Here is a 19,556-nt window from a genome sequence, read left to right on the forward strand (position 1 = left end):
TATCATAATATATCATAATATAATATATCATAATATATCATAATATAACATAATATAACATAATATAACATATATAATATAATATAATATAATATAATATAATATAATATAATAAATATAATATAATATAATATAATATAATATAATATAATATAATATAATATAATATAATATAATATAATATAATATAATATATATTCTGGCATGTGTTGTAATGCCAGAAGGATAATTAAAGTAGAGGGAAGTTAGCTTAGAAATGTAAGACTTCTCATTATAACAGCATGTTTGCCAAACCTCACCTATAGTTACAGTGACGTGTCTTGGTAGGACAAAAGCTCTAAGTATTGCCAGCAATCACTTTGTTTTCAGTTGGGAAAGCAAAGATTTGGTTGAAGGCATGTATTTTTTTTTTACACCACTGGTGCCTGAAACTGTGGAAATGGCAAAACATTTGTGATAGCTTTTTTACTATATAATTTAATATAGTTGTTTTTCATTACAGGAATACAAACAAGAAAAGAATGCTGGGAAAAAGAAAAAGCATACTAGAGTAATGTGGTGTAAACTTTGACAGTGTATCCTCATTTGCAGCTGATAATGCTAGAGAAAATTTTGGAGACACTATTCTGCTTACAGAATAATGGAAGATGAGAATGAATATATGTTTCTGGCTAATTGTGGTGCTCATAATTCTGTGATTCCGTGTAGCAGGAAAGAGTGCACTGCATGTCATTCACCAGCTGCTTTCAAAAGTGTGTAACGGGAACAATTTTCAATTGCTTTTCTGCAAGTGACAGCAGAGTTTTAAAATTGCAGGAGGTATGTCAGTTTGCCAACCTTTATGTGTGAGGGGTAGCTTGTATCAAAGAGCTGAGGAGGAGTGGCTACAAATGCATCTGATGTTTGAAAACACGTAACAGCAAAACAAAATGGTGAAGGGGATTTAATTCATTACTGTACAAGAGGCAGCTCCCAAATAAATACCTGTGTCAGTTTGATGCTGGCAAACAGAACTACCTTAACTTAATTAGGTAGGTTTCTCTGAAAATATGGGAATTATTCCTAAACATTATTAATGGTGAAATTTGACAGAAATGTGCATGTTTGAATGAAGAAAAGCTTTGTACTGACATTCAGTAGTTGTATCTGTACTTCAAGTCTTGATATTAAGAAATGGTTAAATATTCAGTCTCCAGAGCTAATGTCTCTCAAATTCTTACAAATTATGGAGATTATTGTACCAGCAAATACAGCATTGAATAATATATATCCTGTGTGTTGGTAGATTAGAACAGATGGCAAAAGAATGGTACATGCTCTTTCCATAAGAATTACCGTAAGGTTAAAATGTTAAATAAAGGTACCTGGGAATTGACCAAAAATAAGGGAGAGGCACTAAAATTTACAGACATTGTCATTTAAAAGAATAAATAAGAGGTTATTAGGACTGAATTGTTCTTTTGAAAGTAGTAGAGTGGTCAGTAATCTTAAAATGACCATGTTGGTAGTTGTGGCTGGAGTGAAGCCTGGTAATGCAGGATGGGGTGGAGATGGCCACCAGGAAGCTCCATATCTGCCTTTACATCCACGTGTCATGGGTGCAAGTATCTCCTATCCAACATTCCTGGCTGAAGCACCAATTCTAGCTATGGTTGCTTGAGATTAATGCAAAATGGACACTCAGTCATGTTGCTTCCAGGCTATTGTAAAATAATCTGTAGCAGCCCTGTAGTATTTTCTCACTGAGTAAAATTGAATTTGTATGACTATTAGAAATTAGTCTGGTAAGGGTCAGTGTTTAGGAGCTTCAGATTCACCGTTTGTTTTCTCTGGCTTCTGTGTGCTGATGAATGGGATGTGGCTCTTCCATTTTAAGATTAACTGTGGTAGCAGAGTGTTATTTGTGATACGATAACTGCTCTTTTTATCTAGGGAGACAGGCAGAGAAAAAAAAAAAGCAAGCATGTTGACAGGCAGCTGAACTACATTTCTATCAGCAATGTAATGTCTCTGCTCCCAGTCTGCCTTGGTGCTCTAGAGGTAGCACCTTGACATCAGTTTCCATTGACTCTCATTTCATCCCTTGCTCCATCCCTTGTCTTTCTTCCAAGTGTAAGGATCCAAAAGGCAGACCTGCAGTGGAGGTCAGGTACCAGTGTAGTGATCAGATGCTGCCTATGCTCCTTGGTCCTCTTTTTGGTTACTTATGCATTCTTCAGATAGTTCCACAGCTGCGTACACCAGTAAGAATAGCTTAGAGGAAACTGATGTAACTGGTCTGGTGATGAAAGAAGGATCACTGGCTGGTGTAAAATCTCTGATTTTCAGGATCTTCTGTTGTAAACATATCTCTTCTGATCCTCTTAATTGTACAGTTTGTTAAGGTGTAGGTAAAGAGTGGTATTTTTAAAGCAGAAGTTACTGTTTGCCCTTCCCCCCCCCCACTGAAAAAATAAAGTCCAACCCAGAAACATAATCTGCTTTCAGAACCCATACTAGGAAAAAAAAACCCTGAGATATATTAAGGTTTGATTACACAGAACAATTTTTGGGATTACCTTTCAATTTTGACTTACTCTACTGTGTATGGGTATGTGTTTCTGTACATGTAGCAGTGTGCACTATTACACTGGTAAATGCATAGCTATGAAGAACAGTGTTCCAGATTATAGTATAATGCTGTTAACTTTTTTTTAATGAAGTATTTACGACATTTAAAACAGGCGGTATGTTTACGATGAAATTTTAATTGAGGCCCAACACCAGAAGGCTTTGTTAAGACAGAAGCAGGAGTCTTTTCTGTAGCAAATCAGTGGTATGAAATGAAAAAAAATTATAGAACAGGGCAGCTCAGTAACACTCTGGTGTCAGCTTAATGCAAAAGGCTGATTGCATAGTGGTCAGATGGTATCAGGCCATTTAAGCATTCAAAGCTGACTTGCATTTTGGTATTGCAATATATCATTAGTGCTTTGACAATGGATATCTTCTCCTTAAGAACAACAAGCATTGGTTAATATTAATATACCAGCATGTTTGTTTCAAAATATATAAATATACAGATTCAAAAAAAGAGTAAAATTGGACTTGGATCCTTATAGAAAATATTTGTCGTTCTGAGAGAAGCCCGCATTGGTTCTCCTTATGGAAAAAATTATTTGTTATTTTAGTGAAATTGGATTTGCTCATTCTTTTATCTGTTCCAAAACTCTTGACCTGAGCTATGCATTTTTGACATTCAGAACAGCCTACAGTATTAATGAAGGAAAATCTTGAAGAATGTTCAAACAATAGAAGTGCATGAATTAAATTTACTGTGAAGGGTTTGAGAGATGCACTTTATGTCTGTAAATGCATCAATTACTCATATATTAAGTGTTGTTAAAGCTTCACAAGTCAGTACCATTTATTGAGCAGAACTTGTAATTTTGGTTTTGTCTTGAACCTACATTTGAGAAACAAAGAGTATATCATGTAGCAATTGGTTTATTTCCTAGCTAGATTAGCTTGATCTTGTGAGATACTTAGCACCTACCCATCCCATTGATCTTGTAGGTGACAAACATGTTTCATGGAATTACTAGCAATTGAAAGGATATGCTGTGCTCTTGCAGTTACTTATACTGAAGTCAATAGGATCTTCTGAGTGCTCAGTACTTTTTGAAATCAGGTCACATCTTTAGGTTTCTATATTAGGATTTTCAAAAGGACGTTGGCTCCATGACTTTGTCAGGTCAGAGCCTGAATCTGTTACTCCTTTCTCAGCAGCTTTGAGGATACTTTCATTTTTTTTTCATTATTTGCTTTCCTCAGTTCTTTGTGAGATCAGCCAATGGCAGCCAAACCATCACAAGACAAAAATGTAAGATCCATCTACCCCTTGTACAGCTGTGCTTCTCAGTTCTGTTATTTCCTAGCTCTTTCATTTCACTTTTCATATTTGCCCATGTACAGCAATCTTACTTGTCACTGCATGTTCATAAAACACTCAATGCACCACTTAAATTGCTCTCTGTCATGATCTAATTCTCAAATACTAAAAATAATAATTCTTGAGCCTGTTTTTAGATATAATGTTATATAAACAGCAGCGCTGCTAATATAGTGGGTAGAGATTGATTTAAATCTTTTCCTTACCATACATTGCTCCTACTTCTTCTGAAACATTGGGTCATTTTGGCTCTACGTGACTGCTTTGAATTCCATCTGAATACCAGAATAATAGCTGAATAACGTAAATGAACATATTTTTCTTGCTATCAGGATGCAAAATTCCACAAGTAAGAGTCAACTTTTGAAGATAAACCTGTGCCCCAGTACTGTCATATCTGTGAAATATGAATTATCTCTGTGTGTGTGTGTGTGCAGGTCAGATATCTGTGCATGCACATCTGCTATTTGCATGCCTAAGTTAGGTTAGCCCAATTGCACATGCCTGACTTGAAAAATCTGCCCTGTAGTTATTAGAAGATGTCATACATTTTTCTGGCACGTTATGCAACGCAGGGGGATGAACTCTCTCCCCCACCCAAGACACAAGCACAGACTCAGACTCTCCAGAGGTTTGTGTCCACCAAGGAGGAGTGCTTTATTTTCTTTGTAGGTGTTTTCCATTTGGAGCAGGTGTGAGAAATCAGGTATGTTTTGGCTCCCTTTACCACAGACACAGGAAGCAGATGGCTTAGGTTGGTGCTTGCTGAACATATGGAGTGAACACACTGCTTACCAAGCTAGAACCTCAGCTGCAGTAGCCAGTGCTTTCTGCTCGCCATTTAACTGTGAATGCTCATTATGTATTAAGAATATTGCATCCTTTCTCCATACTGTGCTGTTCAGTGCCCTTTTCCCTTTGGCTCTTTCCTCTTCTGTCTAACACTTTTTGCTGCAGTCTCCTTTATTTTGTTCCTCAACTAAATGGATGATTATTTTTTGACTGTAGAGATTGTGTGGTGCTATATTGCTAACAAAAAGGATCATGACTCAAGTTTTCATTCATGTCTGCTTCTAAGGCTAAAGGATGAAAAAAAACCCCAAGATATAAAAAGGATAACAAGCATACCTGCTAATATTTGGAACTTGGATGCAGACATACCAGAGTACAGTGGACAGCATCAAAATCTTCCTCTTTTCAACCCTTCAGCCTTTAGGGGAAAAGTAAAAGGAGTGAAAACATTCATAAAGCCAGTAAAATAGAGCTATGTGATTTAAGCTGTGAACTCAAACTCATTGACTAAATTCTTTCATAAGTCCACATCTAAAAATCTAAAGATGTGGTAGGATTTTGAGGCAATCCGTTCGCTTCAGTGGGAGTTCCTTGGCCCTTGGCACCACTTAGTGTAAATGAGTCTGATTGATTGGAGTCTGAACCCTGAGTATTAGTGCTTAGGGCACCCATTGAAGTAAAGCCTGGACTCTGTTATTACCAGATATTTCTCTGCTGAAATAATGCTGTGATTGGTATGTTGGGCAAGATGTTCTCCTGAGGTTCCTGCCTTTCTGCAATCCTTAAATATTTGAAAGAGTTGAGAGAGTGGCCTCAGGCCATGGTGTAGAACTTCATGGGATGCATTTGGCCCTTAGGCCATATTTGCCCGTTTGTTTCTAGTTAAAAGAAAACCCCCTGGTTTTCTTTTAAATCTGGCTGTTAATGAATGTCTTAAAATCAAATGAGAAAAAGTTGGCAAGGAGATGATAAGGCAGTGAAGGTTTTGAGCCCTACTCTCCTCCAGCAGCAATAAATTGGGAGCATTTCCTCTGGGAAGGGTTGATGAAGGTGCAGGAGCTGAACTCATTGAGGGCTGGCTTTGTGGGTTCAGAGCTGCACCCCTTCAACTCCTGTGCCAGTGTTTGCTCCGGGGAGGGCTGGCTCACCTCTACACCTTTATCTCCCTGACTGTTAGAGTGGCCCCATGTACTGTGCACATATGCTGGAGACCTGATTTATAATTAAGAGCAGCTGGCCATGCTGCTGTCCAAAGTAATTTCCCCTAGTGAAGGATCAGTGAAGAAAAATGCAGACAGATTTTTGCCTTTTGTTGAAAGAAAGAAGAGAAGTCTTCATGCTGTGCATGGCCAGGGGAAATTTATGGCTTGCCTGAAGGACCAAGAGCTGAGGATCTTCCATTTTATGAGTCCCTCCTGTGCTATACCCTTGGTGAAAAAAAGAAGTTAAAGTTGCCTAAAGACAGCTTTTGTGGATTCCCCATATAATTATTCAATGTGTTTTGGGGACTTCTTGTTCTCTAGTAGACTTCAGAAATGCAAGGAGCAGAAATACGCTAAAGAAACACAAACAACAAAATGCTACCCCTGCCCTCCACTTTTACCCCCATTTCCCCAGATTTGTTTGGCACTTCTCTAGGACGTCAAGTAGCTTAAGAACCTGAGCATTATTTTTATAAAATTGATGCAAAAAGATTTTACATCAAGTCTGTTATAGCTAACTGCACTCAAATGGAGTCTATGCACAATGTTTATTTTAAGTAAGTAGAAGGGAAGTTAATCTTATATTATTACAGGTTTTTTTTCCCCCCTCAGATATATCTTTTTAAACTAAATAAGAGTTTAAAAAGACATCTAGAGACATCTAGAAACATTTTTGGGTAGTCCACTTATGTCTCCTGATGCAACCTCACCTCACTGAGAGATGGGAGTGAAAGCCTGTCTTTGTCAGTGCTCTGCCACTTTCCTGGCTGTATTTAGCCAAACTTTTTTTCTTGTCTTGCTGTCTCTGAAGCAGTGTAGAAGATGTGGGAGGAGGATGGAGCTGTCAGAGTCCAGCTCTTCTCGGGGAAGAGTCCTCTGGGATAGTGAATTGGAGAAGAGCTGTGCCGGTGGCTCTTGCGCTTCTTTGCATCCTTGCCCTCGCCTCCATTGCGTGATTGCTGTGATCCTGGAGACCAGGCTCTTTGGCCTGCTGTTTCTTTTCTTAGCTAAAACAAAACCTGCCACAGGGTATGTGAGCACAGGAGCAGCAGAGGGGATCTCCTACTGCCATTGGGGCTGGCTGCTGTGGGGCTTCAAGGAGGCAGCAGCACAGGCCGCCCAATCCTGTGGCCTTCAGGGGCTGGTGGAGGATGTGAGGGAACATCGTAGGAGGGCAAGTATTTGACAACCTCTGACCTCTTGAAGGAAGACAACAATAAGCTAGTTTTTAACAGAAACCTCAGGAACACATTCATAGGGAGTAGGTTGTAGCATCTCTCTAATCGGTAGTTCTGTGAAGTATTTCTGATAAGGAACTGCAGGTTTTTGGAGAAAAGTGAAAAGGAATTATCTAATTGTCACTCTGTGACTTGTCTTGGACAGCAGCCTTTCATCCTCTTTTGGGAGTTTTTACTCATAATAAATACTATTGCAAGAGAGGTGTGATTGTTAAACTCAACCAGGCATATCCTGTGCCCTCTAATACAGTGACACAATCAAGGGCAGCAGAGTTGGCCAGTTTCTGTCTTTGTGTCCTGGATTTCCAAATTGGTGAATTTCATCTGCTCTGTGACTGGGTGCACCTAAGCACGCAGAAACAGATTGAGTGAATAAGGTAATGACATTTTCATAGTAGCCTCGGTACAACCTTTCACCTAGAGGGAATTGTGTATCTAAATGAAGAATTTAACTACTTGAGAGGGTTAAGTCAACAGGTATGTGTATATATATATATATATATAGTTTCCTCTACATATACATATATATGTTTATTTTCTCTTGTGGGACATGTTCCTGATGCCCCCTGGCAATCACCAGAGCACAGTCAGTGACTGCCTCTGGTCTGCTGAATGCCAGGTGGAGACTGAAAGCCTGGACTGCAGCACAGCTCAAGTTAAGCAACGAGGTTATGCATTTGTTGTAATATGATTTATGCAGGCCTCCACAGTGGGTGTTAAGTTGACTAAGAATGGATGCTGTCCTTTTTCTGGGCATTCAGCTCTGCCATATAAATATGCTATTCAGGTCTACTAAGTTTTTATAAACTGCTGTTTCTGCCAGAATAGCTAACAGGGCTTATCCAGCAATGACACTTCAATAGCAAAATGTTTTGTGAATGATTTTAGCCTATTTGTTTTCTCTCCTGCTGTGTTCCTAAATATTTTTACAAAACTATATTTGAGAGAGGTATTCACTTGGAAGGTCTTAGAAAAGGCAAATTAAGAGGTAAATTTTGTATTCACTGACAGTCTATTTTCATTAAGTTTAAAGTTATGATGCATGTATGACTGTATTTATAATAAAATGACATGTTTAGAAATACTGCTATAAAGCTCAATTTTTCAATTCAGTTAAAAAAAGGAACTGTTAAAGGTGGCTGATGAGGAGGCAGCAGTTTGTCCACCAGTTACACGCTGCTGTACTGTGGAACTAATAGCATTAATACAAGAAGCATTTTCAGCTTGCACATCTAATGTAAAATACTAGATTTGGTAATAATTGAATCCTGAAACAAACAGTCCAATTACTAAGGCACTGTAGCTTTTGTTCATGTGATGGGCAGGCAACAGTTCTTGCTTGTACCTGTCCCTACTGATTATTATTATGCATACTTAAAGTTCCTCTTTATTTTTTCCATTTTCATAAAAACTGCATTATGATGTGACATATCTTTTCCAGATATTTTGCTTGAATAAATAAGTAGGATATTAAATTCAACTAGGGTATTAGATTATAAATTAGTTCTGTAACAGCCGTCATAATGTTATTTAGATTTTCAGTTTACACAGACCTTGTAGCAACTCCCAAGAGCTATGCTACAGAATTAGGGGAAGATGTGAGTTGATGTAGGAAAATTGGTTTTGGTAATATGCTGATGTCAGTAGAGTTTTTCTGTGTGGAAAGATATTTAAATTAACGTTTTTACTTACTCCATTGTACAAACGAAAGGTTGGTAATGATTTCAAATTACTGATGAGTTGGTGTTTAGACTATGCAAATATGACCATAAATGTATTTTTCCTAGTAGGGCAATATTTATATTTTGAGTTTGTGTATCGGGTTTATTTTTTGCAAACAGAGCAACGTATTTTAATCTTCCCTGTAACGTAACCATTTCACTTATGTCAGGAGAATGAAAACATTTAAAAGTATTTTTTGATAAAAAACCCCATGCTGGCTAACAGGTACAGAGCTCCCTGTATCAAGGAAGAAAGCATAGACTTACATTGCTGGTCTTGAATAATTGTATCATGATTAGCAAGCACAGTGACACCATATTGGTGAGCGAGGTGTGAAAACATGCACATTTATAAATACATTTATTAGGCAGATGGATTGTAATGGTAACCTGAAGAGAGAGCTTCTAAGTAAAAAGATTTATAACTGCTTACATTGGTATTCTTTAAATATGGGAATCTGTACCCACTGTGATATTTTATACATTCAGTGAAAGATTAAAGGTGAAAAATAACTGTGAAAGGAAGTAGATCTCCTCCTGAACCATTTTCTGAGATGATGGAGAGCATTATTGGTAGGGGTCTTAATTAAAATCAAACCAAACAAAACCCAACCTGTTTGCTTCTAATAATGAGGAGTAGTGGAGTAAGGGAACAGACTATCTCCTTCTCCAGAGAAAATTGGCAGATAGAGAAAATATATGTGCGGGTATCAGCAAGATTTCCTTGAAATCCCCTCTGCTGCCTGTCACTGAGGTGCTGTTTCATCAGGGTTTTGGTAATATGTTGATGGCAAATCAGTACTCAGGGCTGAAGGTTGTGTTTATGTCAATTCTCTCTTCTCTTTTGCCATCTCCCAACCCCTGTTAAACAGCCCAAAAAGAAGTCCATGTTCCTCAGAAAGCCACTTCCCTACATATGTTTGAATAGCAGATTATAATAGCCAGATCTTTGTTTCGTGCAAGATACTGTGTTGCCCAGGAAGAGGAGTTGGTCATGGAGCTTCATGCCTTTTGTCCCCAACTGTGTGTGTATGTCCCATGTATGTCCCATGGCCTTGGGAACTGTCAGCCCCAGTTCACTGCATTCCCAAACTGGGTATATTGTGCCAAACAACAAAACCAATCTAAATTGGAAGTAATTCTGATGTGAAAAGCCTTAAGGATTTTTGTAGAAGGAATGACAGCATGGTCAGGCTTGACATTTTACTATACAAGTCCTTAACATTTCGTCTGCTCACTGCCCAGAAACGTGGATGTCTCATTGTTGTTGTCTCCTACAGGTATCCCAGTCTGTGAAGGCCTTTTCCTGCAGCTGTCATCTTCCCTTTTGGTGTCAATCTTCCTTCCCCAGGAAGCAATTCCCCTCCCACTGGCTGACCATCATGTTTTTATAGATATTTGAAAAAGCTTAGCTCCTGCTTGCATGTGTACGTGTGGTCTGTCTTTGCTTTGGTACCTGCTGAAATTCACTCTGTACATGTAAACAAATAGTGTGGTTAATGGGTGCTGACAGCTACATGACCCTTAATGACTGGGCTGCTTATTTAAGGGTCTTAAATCTGGATTTAGGAGCCACGAAGAGAAGGTTTGTTTTGTTGTTGTTGTTTTGCGTTTTTGTTTGTTTGATTTTTTAATGTCAGAAGCATATTTTAATGCTGCACATCAGTTGTTAGTGTCTAGTGTTTCTGTGCAAGTTCATGAGTCTGGGCTTACTTTTATATGCAAAACATGTCTGGAGCCCATATTCCTAGCTGCATGATGGACATGTGATGTACATCCACTATTTGGAATGTGATTTGTCATCTAAATGTAGCTGGTGTTAGAATCTGAATGTCTCGTTAATGTGAAACATTTTGCTGCTTTTAAAACAACTTGAACAAAGAGAGCCCTTCATGCTGCACTGTGATGTGTGTCTTTATTGAAAAAGCTCCTCTCCATTGCCGAGGCACTGAAGCATTTGCATTAAGTGATACAGGAGTGCCATAGCAATTTCATGAGAATTACCCTTTGCAATGAATGTTAGATTAAACATATAAGTAAAATACCTTGCAAGTGACCAGAAGATAAATTAGAGCAGAGCTGTATCTTGGTACAATTAAATTATGTACCTTCTTTTAAAGATTGTTTTTAATTGATTTGGTGCATACTCTTTACTTAGTTAATAATGAACATTGTACCTGTGGCTATATGATCACTCATGTGAGTTAGATTTACAGCACTAAGAAACTCCCTTTATCAAAGAAAACAATTTCATAAAGTGGCGGTCTCCTCTTACTGCTCAGTTGCTGATAATGCATCTAGACTGTTTTCTGGTTAGTTCTCCAGTCTTACACTTGTATTGAAGATGTTCTTTAGCAGATAAATGTAGAGTTATCACATAATTCTAGCAACCTAAATTGTTCCTTGCTCGCACACTATAGCAACTTTCATGTCTCAAACCCCTCCTCTCCATTAGGGCTTCTGCAGCACTGCAAAAATGAAGCTGGGAGGGAGATGAACATTAGAGAGAGAAGGAGAAGAGAACAAAGATACAGGATACAAAAATATGAAGGAAGGAGTTGAAAGCAGCTGGAAATTTTTCCCAGGATAGAAGTTCCTTCTATTTTTCTTCTGACAAAGCTTGAATCTAAACAGTCCTTAAAACTCCCAGTGTGGGTGATAGGTATTGTAGATCTTCAGTACCTATCAGTATTGGACATTACCATTATGATTTGAAGGTTGTGCTAGGTATTAATTTAACTTTAGCCCAACTTCCATATGTTCCTTTCCAGTTTGCAGTTGCTACATTTTACCAAACATACACCTTTTACCAACCATACACAAGTCAAGAGTTTTCAAAGCCCTGTCTCTGAAGTTAACCCTGTATTTGTAAAAGTTGTGATGATCAAGAGAGAGGAAGAGGTCTTTCCTTAGCAAGGGACACGTACAGCATGTAACAGGAGGAAAAGAAGTACAGAACCACTGTAGTAAAGAGAAGGTCTGAGGTGGATACACATCAGTGCTCACCTAAGGGCTTCCTACAGGAAAAGGATAAGACAGGTCCACAAGAAGCCAGCTGCAGCCTGAGGTGAATATTCCACAGCTGCTTTCAAGTAGTTTTCTGCACAGAAGTCCTGAGAGGTCACAATGGCAGATGTCTTTGAGGATGCTGTCACTGCTAATCGCAATGAGTGATTCTGGTTACAAGTTTCTGAGCTGTAAGGGTTATGACACATTGTGCAGATTGCACAAGAAGAGGATTCCTCTTTGTTTGGGAAGACACTCTTGCAGGCTTTCTCTTCATAGCCCTGTATGGATAGCTGTATGCATGAGTATTGCCTCAAATCCCCATTTGGGCTCAGACAGGGCATGTTTCATGTCTTCATTCCCCCTTGGATTTAAAAAAAAAGCCTTTGAGTTACACATTTAAAAAATTTTTGGAGAGTGATATCAACCTCTAAAAGCAGAATCTAAATGAAAAAAATCGACCTAACAATTAGATAGCTAATGTTTGCATAATTTTAATTATCACATATTCCAATTATTTCTAATTCACTTCAATATATGAATCACTATTTTATATATAGCATGTTGTTAATGTTTACTGCTGTAATTACTAATTTGCAATATAACGCAGCAATTTTATAGTTACTCAGTTTTGTATAATTATTATGTCAAATAGGAGATAGCAATTAAAACTGAAATATATTATGAATGAATGTGCTAAAATCAGTCTAAGAATATTTGACGTGTACTTGTCATGTAGTGCATGGACTGCATTTTCCTCTTCATTTTCCCCCTAACCATGCTTTCCAATAATGTGTTTGAGATACCACAGGATTTAATCCTGCAGAAATTCCTATTTCACCATCCCATTGACCTATAGGTTAGAGCTAGAACTGATGAGCAAAATCCAGCATTTTCTGTAGCTAACTCTTGTGTGAGGTTTCAGAGTTTAGGTGCCTTGTTTTGCTTTAGCATTTCAGAAAGTCCCTTCTTTAGTGACTGCTTGAAAATGAGATGGTTTAAGTTCTGCTGCCCATAGCTCAAATTCTTTTAAAAGAGATGTTCAGAGAGCGTTTTGAGCTGTGAGGCTGGCAGTGCCTTAGGAGAAAGGTGCCAAAGGAGCCATGGGCCTGCAGCTGGCATCACCCCTTGCTGTGCAGAGCTGAGCTGCCAGGGAGCTGCCCCTGTGTGATGGCAGAAAGAGTCAGGGTGAAGAGGGTACCAAAGCTGTGTACAGCGATCCTCGTCATGACTCATACATTCCTCTGAGATCACCTAAAGCACAAAGTACCCTGCATTGCGTCTTTAAAACTATATTGGTACTGTTGTGTTCAAACTTGACTAGAAGGTAGAGTTTGGCTCCTCATCTGGAAGGGGAGAATCAGAGCGGTATCTCCTGTCCCCTGGGAATGAACCCATGTGCAGGGTCTACTTACAAATTACTTAACTTCTTCCTTTGTAGAGCTGGGCTGCCCTGCTGACAAGTGTGAGAGCTGGGAGCCAGGAGAAAGTAGGTATCTGAGGGGTTGTGGCACTTCTGGAATGGGAGAGACTTGACCTGGGGTGCATTTGGGATGCCCTCACTCTACTGATAGGCCCAGTGCAATGCAAAAGGTGGGAACAAATAAACATATTAACAGATAAAAAATTATATCCCTAATTATCCATTAAATCCTTAAAGAGGGGGAAAACCCCTTATTCACAGAGAATTTAAATTAGCAGTATCACTTAAACAAACTTTCTTTGTAGCAAAAAATAGTTCTCTGTGACAATTCCTTTTTTTTTTTTGCCAGGGATTTAAAATCTGGGCAGCTCTAAGCCCTGCTAAACAAAATTCATGGCTGTACATCTTAATAAAGCAAAGAAGAGTGCACAGCGTGTCAAACAAATTCACCTCCTTGGTGTAAGTGTGAGGCTGCTGTGAAGGCACACGGCAGCGGGAGAGCCAGATAGGAGCCTGGATGTGTTAGCAGAGCGTATTGACTTATATCAGTCCTTTTGCCTGGTTTAAAATTGATCCCCTTAGAAAAGTTAAATATCACCTATGTTTGTAGATTGCTAGACAGCTATTAAGATAATGCTTTTATAAATACAGATGGTGCCCTTATCAAAATTACATGGCAGTAAATAGATGCCAGTAGAAATAATATGACACTTTGATTAGCTAATAAAATGAAGCACAAATAGAATGGGGATGCTAAGTTGCTCTGACAGTTTTCATATTGTCTTATTTATTGCTCATTTAGCTTTGATAAGTTTCTATTACAATTTTGGCTTCTTAAGCAATTCCTTTGAACTTTTAATTTTTAAACAGTAATCTACATTTTATTGACTTGGGTGAAAAATCCTCATTGTCAATAAGCTCTTCATCATGATAGTAAATGTTATCATTCTTTTTAAAGTAAATTCATAGGCCAAATTGCATAATGAAAGTTGTGGAGATAAAAGTAGCAGAGTGCCAATTAATGTTACATGAAAATTATTGATTAGAGCAAATTATTGCTGAAAGTTTGGCAAGCAATATTAGTTCAGTGATTGGTAGCTTTTTATGCCATTGTTAAAGACTTGTATCAGGACATTGGATGACAACAGAAAAATTGTACAGGAAGACTTTTATGCTTTGGAAACAGGCTTACACTGTTAACTAAGTACTCAAGGCAAGATACTCTGTTGTTCAAAAGTGGTGTAACTCCATCAGCTTCAGTGGGATTGAGGTGTGGCCTGTTCACTTTTAAATCTGCTGATCTTAGATGTGACAAAAATACTGCCTGTCGCTTGAGTCATATTGGAAAAACGTGTTCATTGATGCACGGCTTGGGATGGTTAATGGCAGTGATAACCAAGAGCCAGACAGCAGCTGAGAAGAGTGCAAATGGTATGTGGGTCACTAGCATGATCTTACCAGCATAATGCTTACCAATATTTCTGCCTTTTTGGTACTTAACAAAACTTGACTTAGTGACTCAGAAGAAGAAAATTATTATAACCTGTTACAGTTTTAAAATCTTTATAGAAACTTTCAGCTGGCCCCACTTTCTCAGAGAGTACAAAGCTTGGCTTTGTTCTTTTCTTGCAACCTGTTGCTAATATTAACCCTGTGGTGTAGCAGAGCTCCCAGCAAATGTGTTGAGCTAGATATCCTCTTCCACTTCTGCAGAGAAAAAGGGTCCCTGTGCCTGTGTTCCTATGCACAGTGTGTTCCTCTGCACCTCGTGAAGCAGCAGTGCTGTAGTTGAACATGACACCCAGTTCTCCCTGGTCTTACTCAATAATTACTGCTGCAATGGTGTCACTCTGCCAGTAGCCAGCAGTTTGACATAATGTTCAGGGAACCAACTATCAGCCAGATGGAAAGTGAGAACAAGCTTCCCAGCTGTCACATTCTTCTGGAGCTACACTGAGCATCCCAGTTCAGACTTCTGTAGCCCAGCTATAGGTCCACTTGCCCATAGGCACAACAGCATTTTCTTCCTGTCTTTGTAGGCTCTATCTACCACCAGGGCTGGGCTCAGGTGACATAAATTCATCTTCTCAAATTTAGACAGTTGGTGTGAGGAGGATACACAACTTATGTAAAGACTGTTGACTGCATGGATGTTTCCAGCTGTTTCACAATCACTGGAAAGTTTTGGTGGCAAAGGCAAAGGCATCTTAGATAATTTCTCTCAGGCTCCCTGCCATCAAGCTTCCTTGTGAAGGGGTTGGTTTGGGACAATGAAGGCATTTTAACCCTTGATTAATCCTATAGATTTAGCCCACATGTTGTAAATAGCTCATTGTTACAGAGCAGGTGGGACACATTCTTAGTTGCCAGATGGAAAAAATCCTTTTAGGTGTCCAAGTCCCAACTGTGTGAGCTTAGTGGAATCATCTTCTTGTTTCTGCTTTCACTTTTTGTTGTAAAACTTTAAAAACCTATTTTCCAAATAAATAAATTTAATAAATCCCAAACCATAACAACCCCCCCCTTCAGATTTCACATCTTTATGGCTGTATTGTCAACTTGATGCATGAGGTTTTAGCTGTGCAAATCCCTTTAATGCAAGTGGGAGTTGTACAGCTAAAGATTTATACATTGACTTTAAAATAATATTGCTTCATCTCTCTTTTACACTTTTTTGGCTTTTTTTTCTTGCCCCCTACTGATTCCCTCTCCAGATTTCCCCCCTTGCTCTTTAATGAAAACGACAGGCTAATTCTGTGTCTCTCTTTCTGTAGTGAGAAGCAGGCATGACGATCCCTTCCTACTCACTGAACAGGGATAAGTCCAAGGGAGTGATATGTGAAGGTAGTGATAATATGTGAACATTAAGATTGTAGTGAAAATCCTTTATCTCATCAGTGATTTCCACCAAAAAAAAAAAGCATGAAAGACTCAATACTGCAGAACCCCATCCCAGTGAAAAAAAAACCAAACCCTTTTTATTTTTAAACAGCTTTTTTTTTTTTTTTAGGATGACTATATCAGCCTTTCTGGCTAAAATTTCCTCTACTGCTTATAAGTAATGTGGTTGACACAAACAGATGTACATAAATCTAACATTTCAAGGAAGATCATGCCATATCCTGTCTATATGACAGGGCAGAATTTGAACAGTCTTGTGCTAGCCTGTGGGCACAATGCAAATTCCCTGGGCTGGAGAGACTTGGTTTTGCTCCAGAATTTCAATTGGTTGTCACCTCATTTTTAAAAAATGGGCTCACTCAACACAGCAGTGTTATAGTGGTTTCCTTCCTTATATCAGGAGGGGACAATTGACCTCAGCACTGAATCCTTTGGGACTGTGAACAATAAAACCCCCTTTGTCCCCAGTTTATGTTAGAAAGTGCATTCTCTCAATCTTCCTTTGTCCAGAGAATTTTCATTGTTTCCCAGTATACAACTTGGGAACTGTTTATTGTCCATGTAGGAGGATATGCAGCTGGGTGTCTTCTTTTTTAATCCAAGGGAAGAGGCAGGAATTGTCGCCCTTCTGGGTAGGGGTGATAATCCTACAGAGCACAATCCCTGTCAAAGTGAGAGTGCAACCCAGGTGGAATTCAGAATACTGTAAGGAAGGCATTTTGCCAAAATGTTTGTCTACAGAATGGCAGAGATTAAAGGCCTTCTAGCTCTGATTGGATTACCATGGACCAGAAGCACTTTAATCTCTACCACTGTGGCTTTGGGGGAAGCCAGTGATTGAGACGTGTGGCGGGACCATGCTGAAGAATTGGATGACTGCACTTAGCTCTTTAATCTTCTAGTCCTGTGGCTGTTGTAGAAAAATATTTAACTGTTGCAGCAGAGAGATAGGTAGCAAGTAGTTATTTTACCTTTTACTATGTGAAGAAAATAAAAATTGCATATTCTCCCCTCCAGAGTTGTGGAAGCAGCCTGTGTGCGATAGCCTGACTCAGAGCAGCCTGAGCCCCTGCTCAAAACACAGTACTGGTAAGCTGCTGGTTGAAATTAATGTAAGAATATAATAGCCAATACTGCAAATCGAAGGTCTCTGAAACCTAGTACCATGTCTCAGACCAGCAGCAGATGCCAGTGGAGGGGTACTAAGACAGAGTATATTTAAAGTGACTTTTTTTCCCCTAGGCTGACAATAGTCAGTATTTTCTGGACACTTCTTGAATAATTTATGTTTAAATGCTCTGTTTTGTGCATGAGAGAGGCTGCAGACAGAGTTATTAAAAAACAATTGCAAGTATAGAAATGCCCTTTTGGAGAAGGGAGGAGCAGAGAAGCATAAAATACTAACCCCCAGTTCTGGATTATATTAAGTCAATAGGGAGATAGAAATTAACAGTGAATAATAAATGGACATCTGAGCAATTTCTCTTGCTCAAATCTCAATCAAGAAAGGATACATTTAGTAAAGAACATAAGATATGGGTGAGTTGGTGAAAATTGTCCTCAGAGGTGTGACCAGTGGGATACAGGGTGCTGTGGGACCTTAGGGGGGTCCTCAAGTATGTAAGGGTCCCCAACACAATTTCAGCTTTGTCTGCCTAAATTATTCTGGTGTTTTTACACCAGGCAACTCCCAGTTTCCCAAGAAAGAAGCTGGGCGTTGCTGTGAGACTGAGGAAATCTCTAAATACTGCCTCTGAGGTTGAGTATTTATTAAGAGCAAATGGCTCCAGACCCTTCTCGCTGGCAGTTTCTGGGGCTTCAGCAAGAGCAAAGGCCTTACCCCTTGCCCAGCTTGAGCTGGGGTGCCTGGGCTAGAGAAGAAGCAGTGACATTCACCCATTTTGGGAATGGGAATGAAATCCCTAGAAGGCTCAAACAGGCAGGAATGTCATGTGGCTATTGTCTTTGATGGGGCTTAGGCCACCATAAAAGCACAACTCACAAAACCAGAAGTTGTCTTAATTTCCATTATCATTCAGCATTAGATGTCTGGTCCTTCAGTGAAGTGGCTGCACATTCAGCCTTTGAAAAAATATGGGCAGCTTAATTTGGAAGTGTGTTTAATGCCATGTAGACGTCTTTAATTTTTAAATGATTCTTCAGACTAGAAGAGTAAAGCTGCGTAATCCATATGTTTTATATGCTATTGTGCCAGCCTTTCATGGTGAGAAGCTAAATATTTTTGTCATTTTAGTTAGTTTATATGGGCTGCTCTTTGCTGGCTGTGTGAAATGTCTGATGCATCCCACCCCGATGTCCACATTTGGATGGAGGATGAAGTGAAATGAACCCTATAAGCCAAACACTGAGTTCCTTTCCATTCTTTTATTAGCTTTTACTTGGCAAATTCTAGTGGCTTTTGTATAGAGAACATAACATTGCAAAAACAGTGGATGTTTATGGAAGGGAAAGCATAACTTAATAAATACAGCATAGATGTTACGAGAATGGATGCTCTTTCGCTAAGTACAGAAGCTACATATGGTGCTGATAGCAAATGCCATATGTTTGTAGAAGAGGCTACATTTGCACAGTGCCTTTTTCTCAGACCTGCTAATCTGTGAAAAATAACAATTCTGTTTAATACTGTTGGTTTTGGCCTCTTGGTTTTGTCCTTTAACTTTTGTGAAATATATGCAGTCAGAATGAATCTGGACACATGGGTCTGCACTCACTCCTCTTCAAGGCCACTTAATCCCAACAGTACCCATCTGAAATGCCCCTTACTCTAATCATGGTGCTACAAAATTAGATTGTCCTTTATATTGTCGTTCCTGACACTCCAAATCCTGGGTGCCTAGCTCCCTGGTGACACAGCTGCCAAAGGAAAGTACTCATCCATCAGCAGTGTCACCTGTGGCCTGCTGGCAGTGATGCTGTCACAGCAGACATATGTTTGAATCTGGGCTCTCAGTTGGGGAAAAGATTTGGATCCAGGTGTCCCACCTTTCTGTTGCCATTACCATCAGTGTAGGCATAACAGAGCTACTGACTTCTCCTCTGCTGGATAGTCCTGTGTGGAGGTGCTGCTGTTGCATTCAGAGGATGGGAGTAGGTGCCTATGCTCAGGAGAAGGTTCTGGGCTGTGGGTGGAGGTAGCCACTGGTGCCTTCCTTCAGGGAGTTCTGGAAGGGGATAAGGCTTTAAGTGTACTCAGCAGTAAACTTTTCCTCTTTGGTTATGTGGTCACGTGCTTGATATGAGTCTTCTGAGGTTTCTCACACTCCAGTGCTCTTTTGAGGTTGGCTCCCATTTGCCTTTGGGGTCAATGTATCTAACCCT

At 39.3% G+C, this 19,556-nt stretch overlaps 1 protein-coding gene across 1 annotated transcript in view; it reads left to right on the forward strand.

The window, feature by feature from the left end:
- Positions 1 to 19,556, forward strand: part of PPARGC1A (PPARG coactivator 1 alpha) — a 363,434-nt gene that overhangs the window by 83,169 nt on the left and 260,709 nt on the right. The gene's annotated exons all lie outside the window — the stretch shown is intronic.

The sequence above is a fragment of the Passer domesticus genome, chromosome 4 (genome assembly GCF_036417665.1).
Source record: "Passer domesticus isolate bPasDom1 chromosome 4, bPasDom1.hap1, whole genome shotgun sequence".
In the NCBI taxonomy this organism is placed as follows: Eukaryota; Metazoa; Chordata; class Aves; order Passeriformes; family Passeridae; genus Passer; species Passer domesticus.